The sequence below is a fragment of the Podarcis cretensis genome (genome assembly GCF_951804945.1).
Source record: "Podarcis cretensis genome assembly, chromosome: 17".
Lineage (NCBI taxonomy): Eukaryota > Metazoa > Chordata > Lepidosauria > Squamata > Lacertidae > Podarcis > Podarcis cretensis.
The window spans coordinates 36583109-36605465 of record NC_137187.1 but is presented as its reverse complement, the minus strand read 5'-3'; the positions used below and the strand labels follow the sequence as shown (position 1 = coordinate 36605465).

The 22357-nt window shown below is 43.8% G+C and overlaps 1 protein-coding gene across 1 annotated transcript in view; it reads left to right on the top strand.

Annotated features, from left to right (window-relative positions):
* Positions 1-6819: 6819 nt before the first annotated feature.
* PDE4A (phosphodiesterase 4A) overlaps positions 6820-22357 on the top strand; it is a 357141-nt gene continuing 341603 nt past the window's right edge. Inside the window, exon 1 of the mRNA XM_079960036.1 lies at positions 6820-6981. The gene's annotated coding sequence lies outside the window, so the exon portion shown is untranslated. The remainder of the gene's footprint in view (positions 6982-22357) is intronic.

The following is a 22357-nucleotide window of genomic DNA, read 5'->3' as shown; positions in this document are numbered from 1 at the left end:
CACTGCAGAAAAGGTTCATTCTTGTGTTGTGCCCTCCAGACGGCATAATGTCTGCACCTTTCGCATTATCCAAAGGTACTAGGCAAGGATGCATTCTGTGTTTTTAAGCTGCCCTGTTGTAATGGTTCTAAGGGGTTGCTCGTGCGTAAGCCGGTGCAAACACCTGGCTGGGTTGCCTGAGTGAACCTCCTCTGTCCGGACAGCCACTCACCCGTGGCTGACTCAATCGCTGGCAGAATCCGTCAGTGGGCGTTTCTTAAACTTCTTCCAGCAAAGAAGCTCTTTGACGCCTAGTCTCCTCCTACTCTCTCTGCGCGGAAGCCTTCTGCGCAGGGAGGGCGTGGGCAACGGAGGACCCCTACTCTCCCCACTGGTCCCAGGCAAGGAGTCATGGGACCGCCTCACCGCTTCCCCCACCTGCCCCCCTTCTCCACTGGTGCTACGCTGATTCTCTTCCCCAGAAGATGGGCTGCTTCTCCCGATCCCTGGACACTCTCTGGAATCCCTCTGGCTTTTGCGCTCCCCCTCCAGTACTGATGGCAGTTCCCTGACACCTGTGATCCTCAGGTGAAGGGTAGTAGCTAAATTTAAATAATTAGCAACCGGTGCAGTCAGGATTAGCATTACAATCCTGATATGCTCAAAAATATATTGCCCCAATGAGCAACGTGGGTGCAGAATTCTGCACCAGCTGAAGTTTCCAAACCATCCTTAGGGGCAGCCCCATGTATACCATGCTGCAGTGATCTAGCCTAGAGGTTACTAGAGCATAAAAAAGCATTTTGCAGTGCTTTTATGTTTCTTTTCCAGCGTTTTGGGTATCCTCAGGCTTCATCCATTTGTCCAACCTTACCTAGGAATATAGGAAGATTTATTACGTCATTGGTCCACCTATCTCAGTACTGACAACATGGACTGACAGTTGCTCTCCAGGATTTCAGTCTGTCATTGGATTGGCTTAGACAGTTTCTGAGCCCCATATTTTGACCCATTTACTGCTTGTCAAAAAAGCTATGGGTAATACATCGGTGCTCAGCATATTTTCCCCAAGTTTTTATTCTGTGGTTTGGTAATATTAGCAATTGCAGGTGAAACATCGCCTTGAGCACCTTAGAGGAAAAGGCGGGATATAAATTAAACAAACAAACAAACAAACAAACAAGTCGTATTTGTAATCTGTGACATCTGTCTGCTAGTCATTCCACCAATCAGTTGTGAATGATTATGGCTAGACTACAGGTATGCCCTAGGGACGCAGGTGGCGCTGTGGGTTAAAGCCTCAGCGCCTAGGGCTTGCCGATCGAAAGGTCGGCGGTTCGAATCCCTGCGGCGGGGTGCGCTCCCGCTGCTCGGTCCCAGCGCCTGCCAACCTAGCAGTTCGAAAGCACCTCCGGGTGCAAGTAGATAAATAGGGACCGCTTACCAGCGGGAAGGTAAACGGCATTTCCGTGTGCGGCTCTGGCTCTGGCTCTGGCTCTGGCCAGAGCAGCGATGTCACGCTGGCCACGTGACCCGGAAGTGTCTCCGGACAGCGCTGGCCCCTGGCCTCTTAAGTGAGATGGGCGCACAACCCCAGAGTCTGTCAAGACTGGCCCGTACGGGCAGGGGTACCTTTACCTTTACCTTTACCTTTTTACAGGTATGCCCTAAAATCACACAGACCTGCTAGAGCTGAAGAAGGTTTGAGACTGCTAAGTAAACCAGGGTTGAGGAGGCTTGTGGAGATCTACTTTGCTTGTTTGTTTTACTAGAGCCTGATGGCAATCTATTGCAAATCCCCCAGAGATCTACTAGAATATTGTGACCTCACTCAGGGATAAACTGTTGAGTCACTCTGCAGACAGAAGTTGTAATTCATGCCAGCCCTCATCCTGTGCCAATGAAGGCTTGCCTGCTAATGCAAATAGCGATTTGCATGCCCTTTCTGTTTTGCCTACACTGACCTGTCTCTTTCATGCAGCCGAGTCTTCTTTCAGTTTCTGCCTTAAAGCAAGAAGGCTGTTTCTCAGAGCATGAGTGGTAGGGAAGTTTCGTTCCTCAAGGCTGAAGCCTCACATTTGGGTGAGCGCTTCCCTGTGTCTTGAAATACACCTGGGAACTGTCGCTCGGTAGTGCAAGTGACTTGCCCCTCAGCAAACAGACACCCTTTGAAATAAACTACACTTCGCTATTGGAAGGTTAGCAGTTCGAATCCCCGCGACGGGTGAGCTCCCGTTGTTCAGTCCCAGCTCCTGCCAACCTAGCAGTTTGAAAGCACATCAAAGGGCAAGTAGATAAATAGCTATCATTCTGGCGGGAAGGTAAACGGTGTTTCCGTGCGCTGCTCTGGTTTCGCCAGAAGCGGCTTAGTTGTACTGGCCACATAACCTGGAAAAACTGTCTGCAGACAAATGCCAGCTCCCTCGGCCAGTAAAGAGAGATGAGCTCCACAACCCCAGAGTTGTTTACGACTGGACTTTACTGACAGGGGTCCTTTACCTTTTTATTATTCCGTTGGTTTCCTCAGAAAGCGCTTGGACCAATGACTCATTTTCTTCATGTGCGATTAAAAGGATACTTTTAAAAGGAAACTTTCCATGCTTTTGCAGTCATTGTTATTTTGGTGTAAAGTTGGGACAGTCTGATCTGTGCCTGGCCTCTGAGATTATTGTTTTCTAACCCGCAGGACCCTAAGAAGTCTTAGGCAATGGCATCCATATGGCTGTGGGGGGGGCATTTCTTCCTGTTGAGCAGCAACCCCTTCCCTGCGCTACTCTCTTTGGATGTTGAGCCCTTAACATTGTGACATTGTTCGTTAGGTTTTCTTTCGAGATTGCAAAAACCACCGTAGCGATTGATAGGGAAGGCATATATTAATGTTTAGAAACAAATTAAATTTCAAGAAGGTAGCTAAATAGAACCCTGATGCTCAGAAGCAGTGTGCTGGAAGAGGGGAGGGGGAAAACAAAACTGGGAATGGGCTGTTCTCTCTGTCTGCTCCCCCCTCTTGGAGGCTCCTGATGGAAAGAGAGTTCTGGATTTGGGTCAGCTGCAGCGAGGCTCTCTCCATGTTCTTACACACTTGTGGCTGCAGCTTCTACTCCTGCCCTTAGTTGAGTCTTCTGCTCTGCTGCAATGTGTGGGGGTGGGGGAATTTGCGACCCTCCAGACTTTGCTGTTTGATTCCAACTCCTATCATCCCCAACCATGGGCATAGCCAAGGGACGGCAGAGGGGCAGCTGCCCCCCCCATCAAGTAAATGAAGTAACCACATGCCTACAAAGCACTTAAGGGATGGGGAACTTGCGGCCCTCCAGATGTTGCTAGAAGTCCAACTTCCATGAACTCCTATCAATAGAAATAGAATCATAGAATCATAGAGTTGGAAGAGACCACAAGGGCCATCGAGTCCAACCCCCTGCCAAGCAGGAAACACCATCAGAGCACTCCTGACATATGGCTGTCAAGCCTCTGCTTAAAGACCTCCAAAGAAGGAGACTCCACCACACTCCTTGGCAGCAAATTCCACTGTCGAACAGCTCTTACTGTCAGGAAGTTCTTCCTAATGTTTAGGTGGAATCTTCTTTCTTGTAGTTTGGAACCATTGCTCCGTGTCCGCTTCTCTGGAGCAGCAGAAAACAACCTTTCTCCCTCCTCTATGTGACATCCTTTTATATATTTGAACATGGCTATCATATCACCCCTTAACCTCCTCTTCTCCAGGCTAAACATGCCCAGCTCCCTTAGCCGTTCCTCATAAGGCATCGTTTCCAGGCCTTTGACCATTCTGGTTGCCCTCCTCTGGACACGTTCCAGTTTGTCAGTGTCCTTCTTGAACTGTGGTGCCCAGAACTGGACACAGTACTCCAGGTGAGGTCTGACCAGAGCAGAATATAGTGGCACTATTACTTCCCTTGATCTAGATGCTATACTCCTATTGATGCAGCCCAGAATTGTATTGGCTTTTTTATCTGCCGCGTCACACTGTTGGCTCATGTCAAGTTTGTGGTCAACCAAGACTCCTAGATCCTTTTCACATGTACTGCTCTCAAGCCAGGTGTCACCCATCTTGTATTTGTGCCTCTCATTTTTTTTGCCCAAGTGCAATACTTTACATTTCTCCCTATTAAAATTCATCTTGTTTGTTTTGGCCCAGTTCTCTAATCTTTCAAGGTCGTTTTGAAGTGTGGTCCTGTCCTCTGGGGTGTTAGCCACCCCTCCCAGTTTGGTGTCATCTGCAAATTTGATCAGGATGCCCTTGAGTCCATCATCCACTTAACTAACAGCTTGGTTCTGCCCCCATGGTTCTGCTACGCCCATGTCCCTGACTCTTGGCCATGCTGGCTGAGTTGATGGGAGTTGGACTTCTAGCAACATCTGGAGGGCTGCAAGTTCCCCATCCCTTAAGGGCTTTGTAGGCATGTGCTTGCTTCATAAGCCTCCACACCTTACACTGCTATTTTTGTTGTCTCCTTGGCATCCTTTTGTTTGCACTGCTTTGGAGCTCTTAGGCTTGTTCTGGTCTACTTTATTTAGCAGTGTTTGTGTGATTTGTCTCCTTCCACTGGATCTGTTTTATCCTCCAGTTTTTATGATCTGCGAGGGCCTTCCCACACCGCCATATTCAGAACCTTTACAATGGTATAACGCAACTTGCTATGAATAAATCTTAAATATCTCAATGCAAACACCGAATTAATCAGGAGGCAGGCTGGCACTCCAACTTCTCGTCCCATCAACCATGTAGAGAACTGTCTGGAGCCTGTTTGTTAAGACTGTGCGTTTCCTACTGTAATAGCTTGTCTATGCTCCTTTCAAGATCCTGTCATGTTCGCATGCGCTCTGTGTCTGAAGCTGTCATTCATTTCATTTAGATAGAATGTGAGGCCACGGTAGAAATACATGCTGCATGCAGAACCTCCCAAGCTTAAGCAAGGCTTCTCTAGTTAGTTAAAAAAATAAAAAAAGGTAGCAGAGGAAGATCTCTACCAGAAACCCTGAAGAGACAATGCAAAGGGATCCATGGTCTGACATGGTGTGAGGCAGTTGTCATATCTTCCTATATGCATAAAAATGTAAGGTGTCGTCACACTCTGCAGTTTGTGTGGCTGCCAATAGGCGGCTATGCCAACTGCACCATGTGGAGTGGCTGGCCGGCCCTGGTGAGCTGCTTAACTGAGCGGTGGGCAATGTGGAGCACCTCCCTGCTTCTTTTAAACAAGTTTTAATGGCAGATTAAATCTGGCAGCAAAATTTAATGGAGGGAAGTGCTTCGTACAGTATTTCAGCAAGCTACTCTGTGAAGCACCTTCCACCTGCTTTGAAAGAGGCTTGGAGGGGCTTGGGGCGAGTTGTGGGGTGGGGGCCAGGGGGTGGGTAAAGGGAAGGAGTTGGAGGAAGGGGGCTTGGCAAAAGGGTTGGTGAGTGGAGCAGACCTGGTTGTCCTACAATGAGAGCTTGCCCAGTATATCCTCACAGAACAGACCCTAGGGCCTTTTGAAATCTCACCAGTGCTGGATTTACGTACAGTGGTACATCTGGATACAAACGGGATCCGTTTCGGACCCCCGTTCACATCCCGAAGCAAACACAACCCACGTCTGCGCCTGCGTGAGTCGCAATTTGCCGCTTCTGCGCATGTGCGCGACGTCATTTTGAATGTCTCTGCATGTGCAAGCGGCGAAACCCGGAAGTATAGCATTTCGTTACTTCCGGGTCACCGCGGAGCGCGACCCGGAAGCATTCAACCTGAAGCATATTTAACCCGAGGTATGACTGTATATGCTAAACAAACTATAACTTAGGGCCCCACTCTCTTGGGGGCCCCCCAAAAAATTAAAGGAAAAAAACACCTGGATGTACATTTCCAAAATATAAGATAAAAAAGAAATAAAATAAAACCTACATACAGTTAGAGCTTAATAATTATTTCACTATTAATATACTTCTTAATTGTATTTCAGTTCAACAATTACTTTGATAAAATACATATTTTGTTATGCGCAAATGGCTTTAGATACCTATTAGGTCCATAAATTACCATATAGCATATATTCAACACAAAAAACAGTGAGAATTTGTTGTTGACAAAGGACAACTGGACATATAAAAGGCCCCATTACCTTCAGTAGTTTAGGGCCTCATCAAACCTAAATCCAGCCCTAACACAGAGGTAACCAATGTGGTACTCTCTAGATGTTGTCCGACTGCAACTCTCATCGTCCATGATTGTTGGGCATAATAACTGGGGCTGATGGGGATTTGGGAACCCAACGATACCTAGAAGGCAGCACATAGAGGGGTATTGTGATCCTTGGAAAAAGGTCAGTAAAGAAATATTATTGTTGCTATCACCATCCCTAAAGTAAGGTACAGGATTCCCTACAGGGCAGTTTGATGCACCGAAGAAGGCCAAACTCTTGGTCAACCCTGCTTCTATAATCCAATCTTTCCTATATATTTTGCTCTTTCTTGAGTGGTTAATGAGGTGGTTTGCTTACAAAGCTTCTAAAGCTGGCATGTACTGGGGCCCCAAAGAGTTGCTTCAGCAGCTATTCTGGTTAAATACATAAGTAATTAACCATGGTTAGCTGTTTTTAGATCTCTGCATACAGAGAAAGGGAATGAAACATCCATGAGTGCCTGTTTCATGCTACTGAGTTCATATGTCATATATCTGAATGAGCCACTGCATATCAAAAATAAGCGATCAGGTGACAGATACACTTGCATGTGTGAACCAACAGCCATCAGTAGGGGATGGAGGACCTTTCGGCTAAATTTCCCTCACTGACTGTCCCATTGCTGTTCTCTCTTTCAGGCCCCAGGAGGTGATAGCACATCCATCGCTCAGTCGCCTGGCCCTTCCTAGAGTCCCTTCAGCCCCAATGGCTGAAGTCTGGTGAACTGGAAAAGCTTCAGCAGAGACGGAATCCAAAGGCCGGCAAGCTGGAGGAGGACGTGAAGAAGAGCTGCAGCGTCCTTGCTGTGACTCCAGACGAGGTGAGCAGGGCTGTCATGGTTGCCTTGCCGCAAATTGAGTTGGGTCTCCTGCCTGAGATGTTGCTTTTTTCCCCATGAAACTTGGGGTGGAGTGAAGATACAATCTATAAAAAGCAAAGGCAGTCGCCAAGTTGACACATAGAGAAATGCTCCAAAATCCACAGTTGGCCTTTGTTAGGGTCAACCCAAATGTCACAAAGAGAGAGACAGATTTCTGTTTCTGTTGGTCTCTGAGGAAGCAGGGGATGGAGGGCAGGTGGTCGAGAGCGAGGGAGTGCAGTACAAAATGCACAAATTAGATCTGCAGGTCTGACTGGGCTGAATTGGTCCCTACTTGATGCAGGGCCTCAGCTCAGTTACGTCTCGGATTCTCACAGTGTTTCCCTCAGGTGCAGGTAAGCCCAGTGTCCTCCCAAGCTTAGCAGTTGTACTGACTGATGTCATTGTTTGTCTACAACCCCACCAGATCCAGGCTTCAGGCACGCTTTTTTAAAAAAAGCATTGTAAAGCACCATCTGTACATTACTTATATCTTTTTTAAGAGAAAGCTGGTCGGTGGATTTGTTTTTGTTTTATAATTTTATTATTATTAATTGACATCCATATACAATCTTGAGTACATGTACAAAGAGAAGGTAAAACTGATGATAGTAATAACAACTTTAAATAATTATACCGTTAACTATTGATTTAAACTTGTACATGCTCTTTTCTTATAGTTTCTAGCTAAACAAAAATAAACCAAAGTAAAAATCCAATAAACTAAATTTCATCAAAACAGACTTCCCATCATTTCCTGATGTAAGTTACATTTACGACATTGAATGTACTTATACTTCTTACCTTACTATAATTTCTAGTACTTTCTTATAACATATTGGACCATTTTTCCTTATTTAATGGTATTTAATTTACACAAGGGTCGTTCAAACGTTGCCATAGATGTTATGTCGTTGTTATATTTTTGTAGGTATTTCTTGGACATATCACATTTTTGCTGTTCTGTGGATTTGAATGGGGAAATTTATTGGTGCCATCATAGGTGACAGTCTGTCAGTGATGTTTGCAGCTAGTTTCTGCTGTGAACATGCAGAACAACCTTCTGCCCCACCCCTAGATCCCAAAGAGGTAAAATCATGCTTGGGATGCAGGGCGTGAGGGCTGTTCCATAGTGGCTGCACTGCCCTAAAAATACCTTTAGCTCAGTTGGTAAACTCTTAATCTCAGGGTTGTGGGTTTGAACAAATAATGGGCAAAAGATTCCTGCAGGGTTTGAGCTACATGACCCCTGTGGTCCCTTCCACCTCTACAATTTTATGACTCTATAGTTCTAATAAGGTTTGGTTTATGTAGGCTTTCCTTTCTGTATCACATGATGTATCTAAAATACCAAAAAATACTTGAATTTTTTACATATAAACTTTGCAATGAGAGAAACGAGTAGCAGATTTATCTGTTTGGGATACGGTATACGCTCAGAGCTATTTATTTCCAACTTTTGTTTTATATGCATATTTTTCTTTCTTTTTAAAGTACTTTATTGGCTGCCAGTCATAAGTTGTGCCACTTTGTTTCTTTGAAGTGTATAATATTGTTTCAACAGCTGTAATCCCCCCCCATTTATGTGTCTTAAAATTTAATAAAGATTAATTTAAAAAATAGAATGGTTATGTCTGTCTTCACCTTCCAAGTATACACAAAGTTGTGAAATTAAACTTCGAAACTGACCCACTGAGGACTAAGCGTTTGGTGTTTTTTCAGGGTCCCTAGTGGGGAGCAGGAACTGTTCACAAGCAGGGGCACAGGGTATTGGCTTATGTGAATATGAATTTAAGGCAATTTTTTGTTTTTTGAATATTTCTGCAGTTGGGGAGGAGGAAATGTTCAGGTTAGCATCTGAAAAACAGGACATGGAAATTAGAAGCAGGGGGCTAACATGTGACAGCTGAAGAATAGCTGTCATAATCTCTGACCATTGGCCCTGCAGGCTGGGCTGATGAGCAGGGTTAGAAACTGGGATAGAAAAGATAGGAGCCAAAAGGCTCCTGGGACCTGGGTTGTGGGCACTGAAACAGAACATCTAGTTGCCATCGGCAGGTGGGCTAAACACTTTTTATTTATTATTTTGATAAGCATGAACTAATACGCTATTCACACAAGTGACACGTTGTTAATCTCAGATTTCTAGCGGAAACTGTTAATACATGTTTAATTTGGTGTTTACAATAAAAATATTGGTACTGTACTTCAATTTTCAAAACGCTCTACTCTCTATGGTTAAACTCCTTAACATATTGTTTATCCTTAACAGAGACTTTGAGGCTTCAAAGCACATATTTCAGTAATCCTTGAATGCAAAAAAATGGCACCCAGACTTTTCGAGGTGTTCGCAAATGGAGAATCTTTAGGCACAAAATGCTCCTGGCGCCCTGATAATTTTGAACCCTGCTGATCAGAGCTGGAGGGATACAGATCCACCCCCTCCTGGCTTTAAAGGTCAAACAGAATACCTTCCCAAAGTGGTCTACAGTAAATAAAGAAATTCCGTTTTTTAAAAAGCCAAGCAGTAAAACAAACAATTTAAACCACAATAAAACAACAAGTCCAAATCTCAACTAAAGAATCCATGACAGATGGCCATCCAGCCTCTGCATAAACACCTGCAAGGAAGGAGAGTTAACAACATCCCCAGGGAGACCTTTCTTCCGTCTTACTGTCAGAAAGTTCTTCCTGATGTTTAGTTGGAATCTCATTTCTTGCAACTTGAAGCCGTTCATTCGGGTGCAGCCTTCCAGAGCAGGAGAAAACAAGCTTGTTCCATCCTCCATGTGACAGTCCTTTAGATATTTGAAGATAGTATCTTATCTTAACCCTTGTGGTCCTTTCCAACTCTATAATTCTATGAAAATCTCCTCTCAGTCTCTTCTTTCCCAGGCTAAACATACCCAACTCTCTCAACTGTTTCTCATAAGACTTGGTTTCCAGACCCTTGGTCACCTTCTTCTGCACATGTTCCAACTTGTCAATATCCTTCCTAAACTGTGGCAACCAGAACTAGACACAGTACTCCCAGGTGTGGTCTGACCAAGGCAGAATAGAACACTACTATTACTTCCTTGGAGCAGAACACTAACTTCTGTTGATACAGCCTAGAATAGCATTAGCTTGTTTTGCTGCTGCTGTATCACACTGTTGACTCATGTTCAGCTTGTGGTCTACTAAAAACCATAGATCCTTTTGACGTGTACTATTGGCAAGCCAGGTGTCCCCCATCTCATAATTGTACAGCTGCCTATTCCTACCTAAGTGTAGAACCTAACATTTGTCCTTATTGAAATTCAGTTTGTTAGTTTGCCCAGTTTTCCAGTCTATTAAGGACATCTTCAGTCCTGATTCTTCCTTCTCCAGCATTAGCTACCCCTCCCAGTTTAGTGTCATCTGCAAATTTGATGAGCGCCCCCTCAATTTCTTCATCCAAGTCGTTTATAAAGATTTTGAACGGCCTAGGACAGAACCCTGCAGCACCTTAAAGGTAAAAGGTAAAGGTACCCCTGCCCGTACGGGCCAGTCTTGCCAGACTCTAGGGTTGTGCGCTCATCTCACTCTATAGGCTGGGAGCCAGCGCTGTCCGCAGACACTTCCAGGTCACGTGGCCAGCGTGACAAGCTGCATCTGGCGAGCCAGCGCAGCACACGGAACGCCGTTTACCTCCCCGCGGTAAGCGGTCCCTATTTATCTACTTGCACCCGGAGGTGCTTTTGAACTGCTAGGTTGGCAGGCGCTGGGACCGAATGATGGGAGCACACCCCGCCGCGGGGATTCGAACCGCCGACCATGCGATCGGCAAGTCCTAGGCGCTGAGGTTTTACCCACAGCGCCACCCACATCCCCTGCAGCACCTTACTTTTTTCCAGTGTGACGTGGAACCATTTGTGAGCACTCTTTGGATTCAGTCAGTCACCAGCTACAAATCCAACTAACAGTTACCTTGTCCACCCCACATTTTACCAGCTTCTCCACAAGAATATCATTGGGGACTTTGTCCAAAGACTTACTGAAGTCAAGATACACTACATCCACAGCATACCCCTGATCCATCAAGCTTGTAACTCTATATAAAAAAAGAGAGATTTGTCTTGTATGACTTGTTTTTGAGAAACACATGCTGGGACTTGGTAATCACAGCATCCTCTTCTAAGTGCTTGCACACCAACCATTTAATTATCTCAAAACAAAATAAAAAAATTCCTTCCAGTAGCACCTTAAAGACCAGCTAAGTTAGTTCTTGGTATGAGCTTTCGTGTGCATGCACACTTCTTCAGATACACACGTGCATGCACACGAAAGCTCATACCAAGAACTAACTTAGTTGGTCTTTAAGGTGCTACTGGAAGGAATTTTTTTATTTTGTTTTGACTATGGCAGACCAACACGGCTACCTATCTGTAACATTTAATTATCTGTTCCAGGACCTTTCCTGGTATCTATCGATGTCAAGCAGACCAGTCACTAGTTATCTGGGTCTTCTTTTTCCCCCTTTTGAAGATGGGGACAACTTTTGCCCACCTCCAGCCTGATCCATGACATGATCTCATTTCAAGGGAGCGGATCTGCTGAGTGATCCAATCCCTCCTCTACTTGCTAAGGAAGAGTAGTATCACCCAGCACTGTGGAGCACAAAAAGCAATATGCCTCAAAACAAGAGGTGGCTTGTTTTCTGAGGCAAATTTTGTGCTCCCCCCAATTGCATTAAAAATGGAACCATGTGAAGTTTCATTTCAGCTCTTGTGGCAGCTGTCCACTTGTCTGCCTGTGCTATTGAGAGGAGTATTGCAAGAGCACTCCCACTTAGATAGACACAGAGGAGTGAATAGCAGGAACCTTACCTGAGTGTTGAAGTGAGAATCAAAAGCCATCACTGGGGCGGGACACAAGAGGCTTGCTCTGAATCAAGCTGGGTGGGTACAGACAGCGGTGGAGCATTTGCCCACGCTGCCCAGGGTGGGCGCGCTCCCAAGGGGGGTGGGGCGTGGAGGGTGCCCTCCCAGGCGCTGGATAGCTGCTCGGATGCACGGAGTGGCTCGCATGCCATGCAGCCGGGGGCAAAGCAAGCCGCCGATGGTGGACAGTTGATGTTCCGCCTGCTCACGACTCCAAAGCCTCCCCCAAGCTGTCAAAACGAAGGGGGAAGGGAGGAATGCCCCCCGACGGCTTGGGGTAGGCTTGGGAGTTGCGGGTGGGCAGTGCACCAAATGTCACCCCCCTCATCGAGGACACCCAGGGCGGTTTGCCCCCACTGCACCCCCTTCCTCCGCCCCTGAGTGCAGAGCCCCCAGAGGGCAGCCCCCACCATTTCCTTCCTAAGGGTGGGAGGAAACCAGCAACACCTCCTATTTGCCAAGAGGCCGCTATGGGGGACAACATTGCGGGGGATGCTGCTGAGGAGGTGGCAAACCTGTCCTACAAGGAGCATGCACAACTGTTGCTCCCTCTGTGGCAGCGACAGCATTGGCAGCAGATGAACTTTCCTTGGAGGCCAGATCTGCTGCCCCAGTGGATCCTGCTGCCTGAGGCAGTCACCTCATCTTGCCTCATGAGTGGGCCGGCCCTGGTGAGTGGCCATAACGCCTGGCTAATCCATCTCACTTTAACAACTACAACTGCCTCATCGTCCTGGCTCCTCCACCCTCAGTCAAGTCCAGTTGAGCAACAGTCTCTCCCACACCATGACTTGAAGAACAGCAAAAGCGGCTGGGACTGGAGAAGAGAAGCTCAGAATAAAATACCTTCAATACTTTCATAAGTTATGTGACCCTGTTGCTCAATGTCATCTTTTTACGTGGCTTTTAAAATGTAACTTGGTTGTTTTTATTGATTACGATTTATTGTAATTGTTGAGACTGTATTTCTGTTCACTGATATTTGAGAATTAATTTTTGTGCAACGTATTCTAATGCCTTATTGAAAATTATTTTTATATCAGTTGTCATTTTAAGTCATCTTTTTGTTATGACTTTAAAAAAAAAACAAATTGTTATAAGATGTGCGATCTTTGTTGTTTCTTCAGCTTGTAAACTGCCTTGGGTATGGCAATATAGAAAAGATGGTGATCTCTGGCAGGGATGTTCATGGTAGGAAGAACGACTGCAACCTGAACTTCACAAGTTGAATGCCAGGTTTGTGGCAAGTGCCCACATCCATCCACAGCAGGTAACATTAGCAAAGAGGGAGATGGTACAGGAGTGCCCTCTGCTGCCATTACTGCAGGAAGGCAGTAGATAATATCAAGATATCAGGGCTGGCAAGCTTTGTGTGTGTGCACACTTGTCAACCTCCAGCTGTTTTCCCAACCCCAAGTTTGAACTATACTGTGAATGATCATGGAGAGAACTGGATTAGCACTTAGTGGTTAAGGCCGCAATCCTGTGGATGCTTATCCAGGAACAACAAGCCCCATTGAACAGACTGTGATTTGCTTCTGAGTGAGCCAATGAGGTGCAGTGGTTAGAGCAGACTTCCTCAACCGTGGGTCCCCGGAAGTTGTAGGACTACAACTCCCATCATCCCTGGCTAGGTCAGGGATCATGGGAATTGTAGTCCAACAGCATCTGGGAACCCAAGGCTGAGAAAGGCTGGGATGGAGTATTGGACAAGGACTAGGGAGAGTGAGATGCAAGCCCAAACCCAGTCATGGAGCTCGCTAGGTGACTGAATCTCAGCCTAAACTATCTTCAAAGGGATGTTGTGAGAAAATGGTGGCAAGAGAGGACTATGTAGTGTAGGCAACTTGAGCTACGTGGAGGAAAGGGGGGGGGATATAAACGTAATAAATGTGCATAGGATTGCACCTTAAACTATGGGAATTAAGGAGCCAGATTCAAATAAAGGGGTCTTTTTAAAGCACACCCATTATATTTGATGAGTTTTATTAAAGCTAAAGGGAGCAGACATAAAAGATTTTAAGGAATGGCGCCCTAGTTATGGAGGCCTCTTCTCAGGGATGCTCAGCTGGCACCGACTCTGTTATCCTTTGGGCTCCATATGAACACATTTCTTTTCTCCTAGATTCTTGTGGGTTTTTAATAGATATTTTTATTCTCCACGATGCTGCTTTGATTTCCCCCCTCTGCTGCTGCCTTTATATTGCTTCTTTTGTTTGTCTCTTTTTGCTCTGTTAGTAGTTATTGATTTTGGATGTTGTTCAGATTGTGTAACTTGTTTAATTTTTGGGGTGGGGAGGAGGGTGAGCTACTAAGGAAACTTTTGACTGAAAGGGTACCTAAATCAATCCTTTAAATCAATAAAACAAGGCTGCTTGGGAGCCAAGGCTGGGCTGGCTGTGCAACCACCTCGGGGGGGACTGTTCTGATATCGATCAGGTTTCATATTTTTTTCCATTCCTAAGCTCAGTTCATCCCATTTCTGCACATATTGTGATGATGATGATGATGGTTTTTTTAAAAGCCTGTATGAAAAATCTCTTGGCTCTAAAGAAAGCAAACTTCACACCATTACTTTTATGATAATGGGGCTTAGATCTTGTAAAGACCTGCATTTATCAAATGCACTAGTTAAAAGTGTGGTACTTACTGTAACAACTTCAGCACACTTTTCTAGAAGAAAATCAGTGTTTCCATATGTGGTGGTTTAGCGACATCAACAAACCTTTCTGGAGTGCTGTCTTCAAAGAAATAAGCTTGATATGTAACAGAACAATTGAAGTGTCTCTTGCACTACTACTAGTTTGTTTACAGCCCCACCTTTTCTAGGTTACCCTAATGATGACCACTTAGCCCAGGGGTCAGCAACCTTTTTCAGCAGGGGGCCGATCCACGGTCCCTCAGACCTTGTGGGGGGCTGGACTATATTTTTTTTGGGGGGGGGATGAACAAATTCCAATGCCCCACAAATAAGCCAGAGGTGCATTTTAAATAAAAGCACACATTCTACTGATGTAAAAACACCAGGCAGGCCCCACAAATAACCCAGAAATGCATTTTAAATAAAAGGACACATTCTACTCATGTTAGCCACCCCTCCCAGTTTGGTGTCATCTGCAAATTTGATCAGGATGCCCTTGAGTCCATCATCCAAGTCGTTGATAAAGATGTTGAATAAGACCGGGCCCAAGACAGAACCCTGTGGCACCCCACTAGTCACTCTTCTCCAGGATGAAGAGGAACCATTGATGAGCACCCTTTGGGTTCGGTCAGTCAGCCAGTTACAAATCCACTGAGTGGTAGCATAGTCAAGTCCGCATTTTACCAGCTTCTTTACAAGAATATCATGGGGCACCTTGTCAAATGCCTTGCTGAAATCAAGGTAGGCTACATCCACTGTGTTCCCTTCATCTACCAGACTTGTAATTCTGTCAAAAAACGAGATCAGGTTAGTCTGACATGACTTATTTTTCAGAAATCCATGCTGACTATTGGTGATCACAGCATTCCTTTCTAGGTGCTCACAGACTGTTTGCTTAATGATCTGCTCCAGAATCTTCCCTGGTATTGATGTCAGACTGACTGGGCGGTAATTATTTGGGCCCTCTCTTTTCCCCTTTTTGAAAATAGGGACAACATTTGCCCTCCTCCAGTCTGCCGGAACTTCGCCTGTTCTCCAGGAATTCTCAAAGATGACTGCCAGTGGTTCTGAGATCACATCTGCCAGTTCTTTTAATACTCTTGGATGCAGTTCATCTGGCCCTGGAGACTTGAATACATCTAAACTAGCCAAGTATTCTTGTACTATCTCCTTAGTTATTCTGGGCTGTGTTTCCTCTGCTGAATCATTTGCTCCAAATTCTTCAGGTTGGGCATTGTTTTCTTTATCGGAGAAGACTGAGGCAAAGAAGGCATTGAGGAGTTCAGCCCTTTCTGTGTCCCCTGTTTGCATTTCACCATCTTCTCCTCTGAGTGACCCCACAGTTTCTTTGTTCTTCCTTTTGCTACGAACATACCCATAAAAGCCTTTTTTGTTGCTTTTAACCTCTCTAGCAAGCCTGAGTTCATTCTGTGCTTTAGCTTTTCTGACTTTGTGTCTACACGTGCTGGCTATTTGTTTGAATTCCTCTTTGGTGGTTTCCCCCCGTTTCCATTTTTTGTACACATCCTTTTTTAATCTTAACTCAGTTAAAAGATCTTTAGATAGCCACCCTGGCTTCTTTAGGCACCTTCCATGTTTCCGTCTCATTGGTATTGCCTGAAGTTGTGCTTTTACTATCTCCCTCTTAACAAACTCCCAGCCATCATGAACTCCCTTTCCTTTTAGTATTACTGTCCATGAGATCTCACCCAGCACTTCCCTAAGTTTTATGAAGTTGGCATTCTTAAAGTCAAGAAATTGAGTCCTAGTATACTTTCTGCTGTATAGTAAACTTCAGAAGAGCATGATCACTCGCGTCTAATGATCCTCCCAGTTCTACCCCACTAACCAGGTCATCAACATTGGTTAGGACCAGATCTAAAATGGCTGTTCCTCTTGTTGCTTCTCCCACTTTCTGGACAATGAAGTTGTCTGCAAGGCCAGGTCACCACCTGGCAGTCCCTCCAAAAGAGTGGAATTTGCGAGGGGATAAAAGGAGCCTCAGACTTTTAAATGAAGCCCTTGCAGTAGAAATATGACAAGAAATGAGATTCCAACTAAACATTAGGGGGAACTTTCTGGGGGTGGGAGCTGTTCAGTGGTGGAATAAGTAATCTTGGAGGGTGGTGGGCTTTCCTTCGTTGAACGTTTTTGGGCAGAGGTTGGGTGGTAATCTGTGAGGGATTCTTTAGCCATGGTATCTGCATTGCTGTCAGTTGGACTAGATGACCCCCTTGGGGGCCAATACCAATTCTGTGATTTTATGATCATAGAATCATAGAATCATAGAGTTGGAAGAGACCACAAGGGCCATCGAGTCCAACCCCCTGCCAAGCAGGAAACACCATCAGAGCACTCCTGACATTTGTGTGTGTGTATATATATATATATATATATATATATATATATATTTATTAAAATTTTAAACATAAATGCAGAAATAAAAAACAATGAAACATATATCATAACATATTTTCTTAGCTTCATTGGACTCCCTCACGTCTCCCGCTCCCACTTGCATCATTGTCAATTCTTACCCGCAATTTATCATCTTGTTTACATTCTTGTATCCCATTCATTTAAAATATAATCTAATATTTCTCCCAAAGGTTTATGTTTTTTCCTCAATCTCACTTATCATCCTAATTCCATCTAGTTTAGTGGTGCTCAATTATTTATGATCTAGCATCCTTCTTAACATTCAACCAAATTACAATGCTTTTTTAAATAAATCTTAAATTTCTTCCAGTCTTCTTCAACTTTCTCTTCTCCTAGGTCTCGGATTCTGCCGGTCATCTCGGCTAGTTCCATATAGTCTATCAGCTGCATCTGCCACTCTTCCAGTGTGGGTAGATCTTGGGTTTTCCAGTGCTTAGCAATAAGTATCCTTGCTGCTGTTGTTGCATACATAAAAAATGTTCGGTCCTTCCTTAACACCTTCTGGCCGACAATACCCAAAAGGAAGGCCACTGGTTTCTTGGTGAAGGTATACTTAAATACCTTTTTCAGCTCATTATATATCATTTCCCAGAAAGCCTTCACTCTAGGGCAAGTCCACCAGAGGTGAAAGAATGTTCCTTCACTTTCTTTACATTTCCAGCATTTATTATCAGACAAATGGTATATTTTGGCAAGTTTAACTGGGGTCATGTACCATCTATATATCATTTTCATTACATTTTCCTTCAAAGCATTACATGCAGTGAAGTTCAACCCAATGGTCCACAACCTTTCCCAGTCCTCAAACATAATGTTGTGCCCAATGTCCTGTGCCCACTTTATCATAGCCGATTTAACCATTTCGTCTTGTGTATTCCATTTTAACAGCAAGTTATACATTCTTGAGAGTACCTTAGTCTTAGGCTCTAACAGTTCTGTTTCCAACTTCGATTTCTCCACCTGGAACCCTAACTTTTTGTCATTTTTAAAAACTTCTTTAATCTGAGTGTAGTGTAACCAGTCTCGCACTTTATCCTTCATTTTCTCCAAACTCTGCAATTTCCAATTGTCTCCATCTTTTTCTAGTATTTCCCAATATTTTGGCCATTTGGCCTCCATATTGGGTCTTTTTCGGGCCTTAACTTCCAGCGGTGAAAGCCACCTTGGAGTTTTATTTTCCAATAAGTCTTTATATTTTGTCCAGACATTAAACACTGCTTTTCTGACAATATGATTCTTAAAGGCCTTATTGATCTTAACCTTGTCATACCATAAGTATGCATGCCAACCAAAAGCATTGTTAAAACCTTCCAGATCCAGAACGTCAGTGTCCTCGAGAAGTAGCCAGTCTTTTAGCCAGCAGAAAGCTGCGGCCTCATAGTACAACTTTAGGCCTGGCAGGGCAAAGCCCCCTCTTTCTTTCGCATCAGTTAATATCTTAAACTTAATTCTGGGCTTTTTGCCCTGCCAGACAAACTTAGAGATGTCTCTCTGCCACTTCCGGAAGCACTCCGTCTTGTCCACAATCTGTAGTGTTTGAAACAAAAACAACATTTTTGGCAATACATTCATCTTAATAGCAGCAATTCGGCCTAACAAAGAAAGTTTCAATTTTGTCCAACTGTCTAAGTCTCTTTTAATTTCAGACCAACATTTTTCATAGTTATCCTTAAAAAGACTCAGATTTTTTGCTGTTATGTTTACCCCTAGGTACTTTACTTTTTTAATCACAGTTAGTTCTGTCTCTCTCTGAAACCGTTCTGACTCTGTATCTGTCAAATTTTTTCCCAGCACCTTAGTTTTCTGTTTGTTTAATTTAAATCCCGCCACCCGACCAAAGTCTTGAATCAATTGTAACACTCTTTTCGTACTAGATTCTGGCTCCTGCAGGGTCAAGACTAGGTCATCTGCAAAAGCTTTAAGTTTGTATTGTTTCGCTCCGACCTGGATTCCTTCCACCAACTGGTCCCCTCTGATCATATTCAAGAGCACCTCCAGAACCGAAATAAATAGCAGAGGGGAAATGGGGCAGCCTTGTCGTGTTCCTTTTTCAATTTTAAACTCTTCTGTAACCACATTGTTAACTATCAATTTAGCTTTTTGTTCTGAATATATTGCATCAATCCCATTCTCAAAACCCCGTCCCACTCCCATTTCTTTTAAATTTCCCTTCATAAATTTCCAAGAGATATTGTCAAAGGCCTTCTCCGCATCTATAAAAATTAACACTGCTTTTGTATTTATGTCTGTTTGCAAAAGTTCCAAAATGTCAATGATATTCCTTGTGTTAGCAAACAGGTGTCTACCTGGGAGAAAGCCTGCCTGGTCTTTATGAATTACTTCATTTAATACTTTTTTGAGTCTACTTGCCAAAACGTCTGCAAATATTTTATAATCCACATTTAAAAGGGAGATGGGACGATAGTTCTTAAGTTGTGTCTTTTCAGCTTCCGATTTTGGTATCAATGTGATAAAAGCTTCTTTCCACGATTCCGGCGCCTTCTTCCCCTCCATAATTTCATTGCTGACCTCCATCAGTGGTTGTATCAGATAGTCTTTTAATGTCTTGTAGTACTTGGAGGTCAGCCCATCTGGCCCTGGGGATTTGCCCAATTGCATGTTCTGAATGGCTTGTTCAATCTCTTGTCGTGTTATTTTGCAATTCAGGATTGATCTATTTTCTTGTGACAATTTTGTTAGTCCATTTTTCCCCAAAAATTGTTTAATCTCAACCTCATCTTGCGGCCCTTGACTATATAATCTTTTGAAATATCTCTGGAAGCACTTTCTGATCTCCACAGGGTTCTGAATATTTCTTCCTTCAATTTCTAAATTTGTGACTGTATTTAGTTTTTGTCTCCTCTTCAACTGCCAAGCTAGCAGTTTCCCACATTTATTCGCCGATTCAAAAGTTTTTTGTTTCATTAATTTAATATTCCACTCTATTTCCTGGTTTATCAATTTAGAATATTGTGCTTGATGAAGTTTGATTTCTCTCAGGGTCGGCTGTGACTTCGGATTTGATCTTAACTTCTTCTCCAATTCTTTGATTTTCTCCAATATCTTGTCTTTCCTCTCATTTTGTATCCTTTTCTTTACAGCATTCTGTTGTATCAAGAACCCCCTCATTACAGCCTTACTTGCGTCCCAGATAGTTCTTTTTTCCACCGTAGTGTTCATGTTTATCTCAAAATAGTCCTTCAAGGCTTTTTGGGCCTTCTCAACAATCTCCTGATCTCTAAACAAATTGTCATTCATCTTCCATCTAAAGGAGCCGGTTGGTAGTAGTGTCATGTCCATCTTCGTTGCATTATGGTCGGAGCAGGTCTTTGGGCAGATTTCCACCTTTCTGACCTTGGGTGCCAGACCTCTAGTTATCCATATTTGGTCGATTCTTGTCCAAGTCAGCTGGGCTTCAGAGAAAAATGTTCCCTCTCTTCCCAAGGGGTTCTTCGTTCTCCAAATGTCAATTAAGTCCATATTGTCTGTCATTTCAAAAAAAGTCTTTGGTAGTCTGCCGTCTTTTGTAACATTTTGGCTTTGTGACTTATCCATGTTAGTTGATACGACCCCGTTCATATCTCCCATCATAATGATGTTGTCATAGTCCAGATAATCCAGCATTGTCTCATGCAACTTCTTGTAAAATTCCGATTTCCCTTCATTTGGTGCATAGATTCCTAATAACAAAATCTTCTCTCCTTGATGTTGTATCTCAATTGCTAAAATTCTTCCATGTTCATCTTTAAATAAGAATTTGGGTGACAGGCTCTCTTTTGCATATATCACCACGCCTCTCTTCTTTACTCTGTCCGAAGATATAAATTCCTGGCCAAGTCTTTTGTTTATTAACACTTTTCTGTGGAGCCTAGTCACATGTGTTTCTTGTAGGCAAATGATATCCAATTGTTCCTTTTTTAATATGTGAAAAATTTTCCTCCTTTTTTCCGGGATGTTACAGCCATTTATATTCCAACTCAAGAGTTGCAGAGACATCCTGAATTAGTCTGATTATTTTCCTGGGGGTGGTGTCTTGTTCACTGGATCTTCAGGTTCCGAGGGTGCAGGTACCGCTGGTGCTCCAGGCCCAGAGGGTAATTCAATTCCCTTTTGAAGGTCCTCTCCGTATGCGGTCAAAAATTTATCTCTGTCTTCCAATGTTCTGATTTTAACCTTCTTCCCTCTAAAAGTGAAAGATACTCCTTGGGGAAATTCCCACCTGAAGATAATTGAGTTGCTCCTCAACAATTTGACCAGTTCAAGATAGTCAGATCTAAGATCCAACAGTTGTTTAGGGATGTCCTTGTAAATTTCAATTCTTCTATCCGAAATGTCCAGTGACTTTCCGTAGTGTAGGCCCAAAATCTTATCCCTTTCCTCCTTTGATCTCAATGTTATCAAACAGTCTCTGGGCTTCTCTTTCTTTACAAGTCTTCCAAGCCTGAAGGCTGATACGATTTTAAAGTCCTTTTCCTCTAAATTCCAAAACTTGGAAAACTCTTTAGTCAGGAACTCAGCTAAGTTGCCTTCTTCCGCTTCTGGTATCGACCTTATCCTAAGGTTACTCTCCCGGTTCCGCAGTTCTATCATGGAAAGGTAGGTCTGGTGTTCACCTACTTGTTTGCTGAGTGGTCTTACCTCTTGTTCCAAATTTCCCAGTCTTTGGCTAGTATCCTCAGCCAATTTCCGATTTTCTGCCGTGGCCTCCGTCAGTTCTCCAATTGCTTGTACGTTCTGTGATACTTGTCCAGTTAATCTATTTAAACATTCTGTGTTTTGATCAATTTTAACTGTTTGCTCATCAGCTTTCTTATCCAGAGATTCTACTCTCTTGTCCAAAGATTCCAGTTTTTCGTAGATTTTCTCTAAAATAGCAGCAGTTGCTCCTGAGGCCATATCTTCCAATTGTAATTGCTCAGTTTCTCCCTCCCCTGCTTGTGGCCGAGAAGCAGCTTCTTCTTCTGAAGGCAGAGTAGGTACAGATGATCTGCGTGCCTGAGAGGCTGCGGTTAAAGTTGTTAAAGTTGTTTGTCTAGTTTTTGGTCCCTTTTTTCTTGCGCCACTCATTCCAGAGTTATCTAAAAGTCAAGGTCAAGCTGAGTTGTTCCCATGAGAAAACAACAGCCCAGATGGTAACAGTCAAACAGGAGGCCGGGAAAGTAAAGTAAAATAATGTCACTGCTGTAAATCCCGAATCCTCTAGGGGGAGCATAAAATGTCTTTAGGGAAGAGATCAATTCTGGTAAAATTGCTAAAATCAAGTTTAAAGTCCTGGAACCTTCAATAGCAGGTTTTAAGCAGAGTTAGTATTAACAGCCACATTGTTTCAAACAGTGCAAACTGGTATTTCAAATGA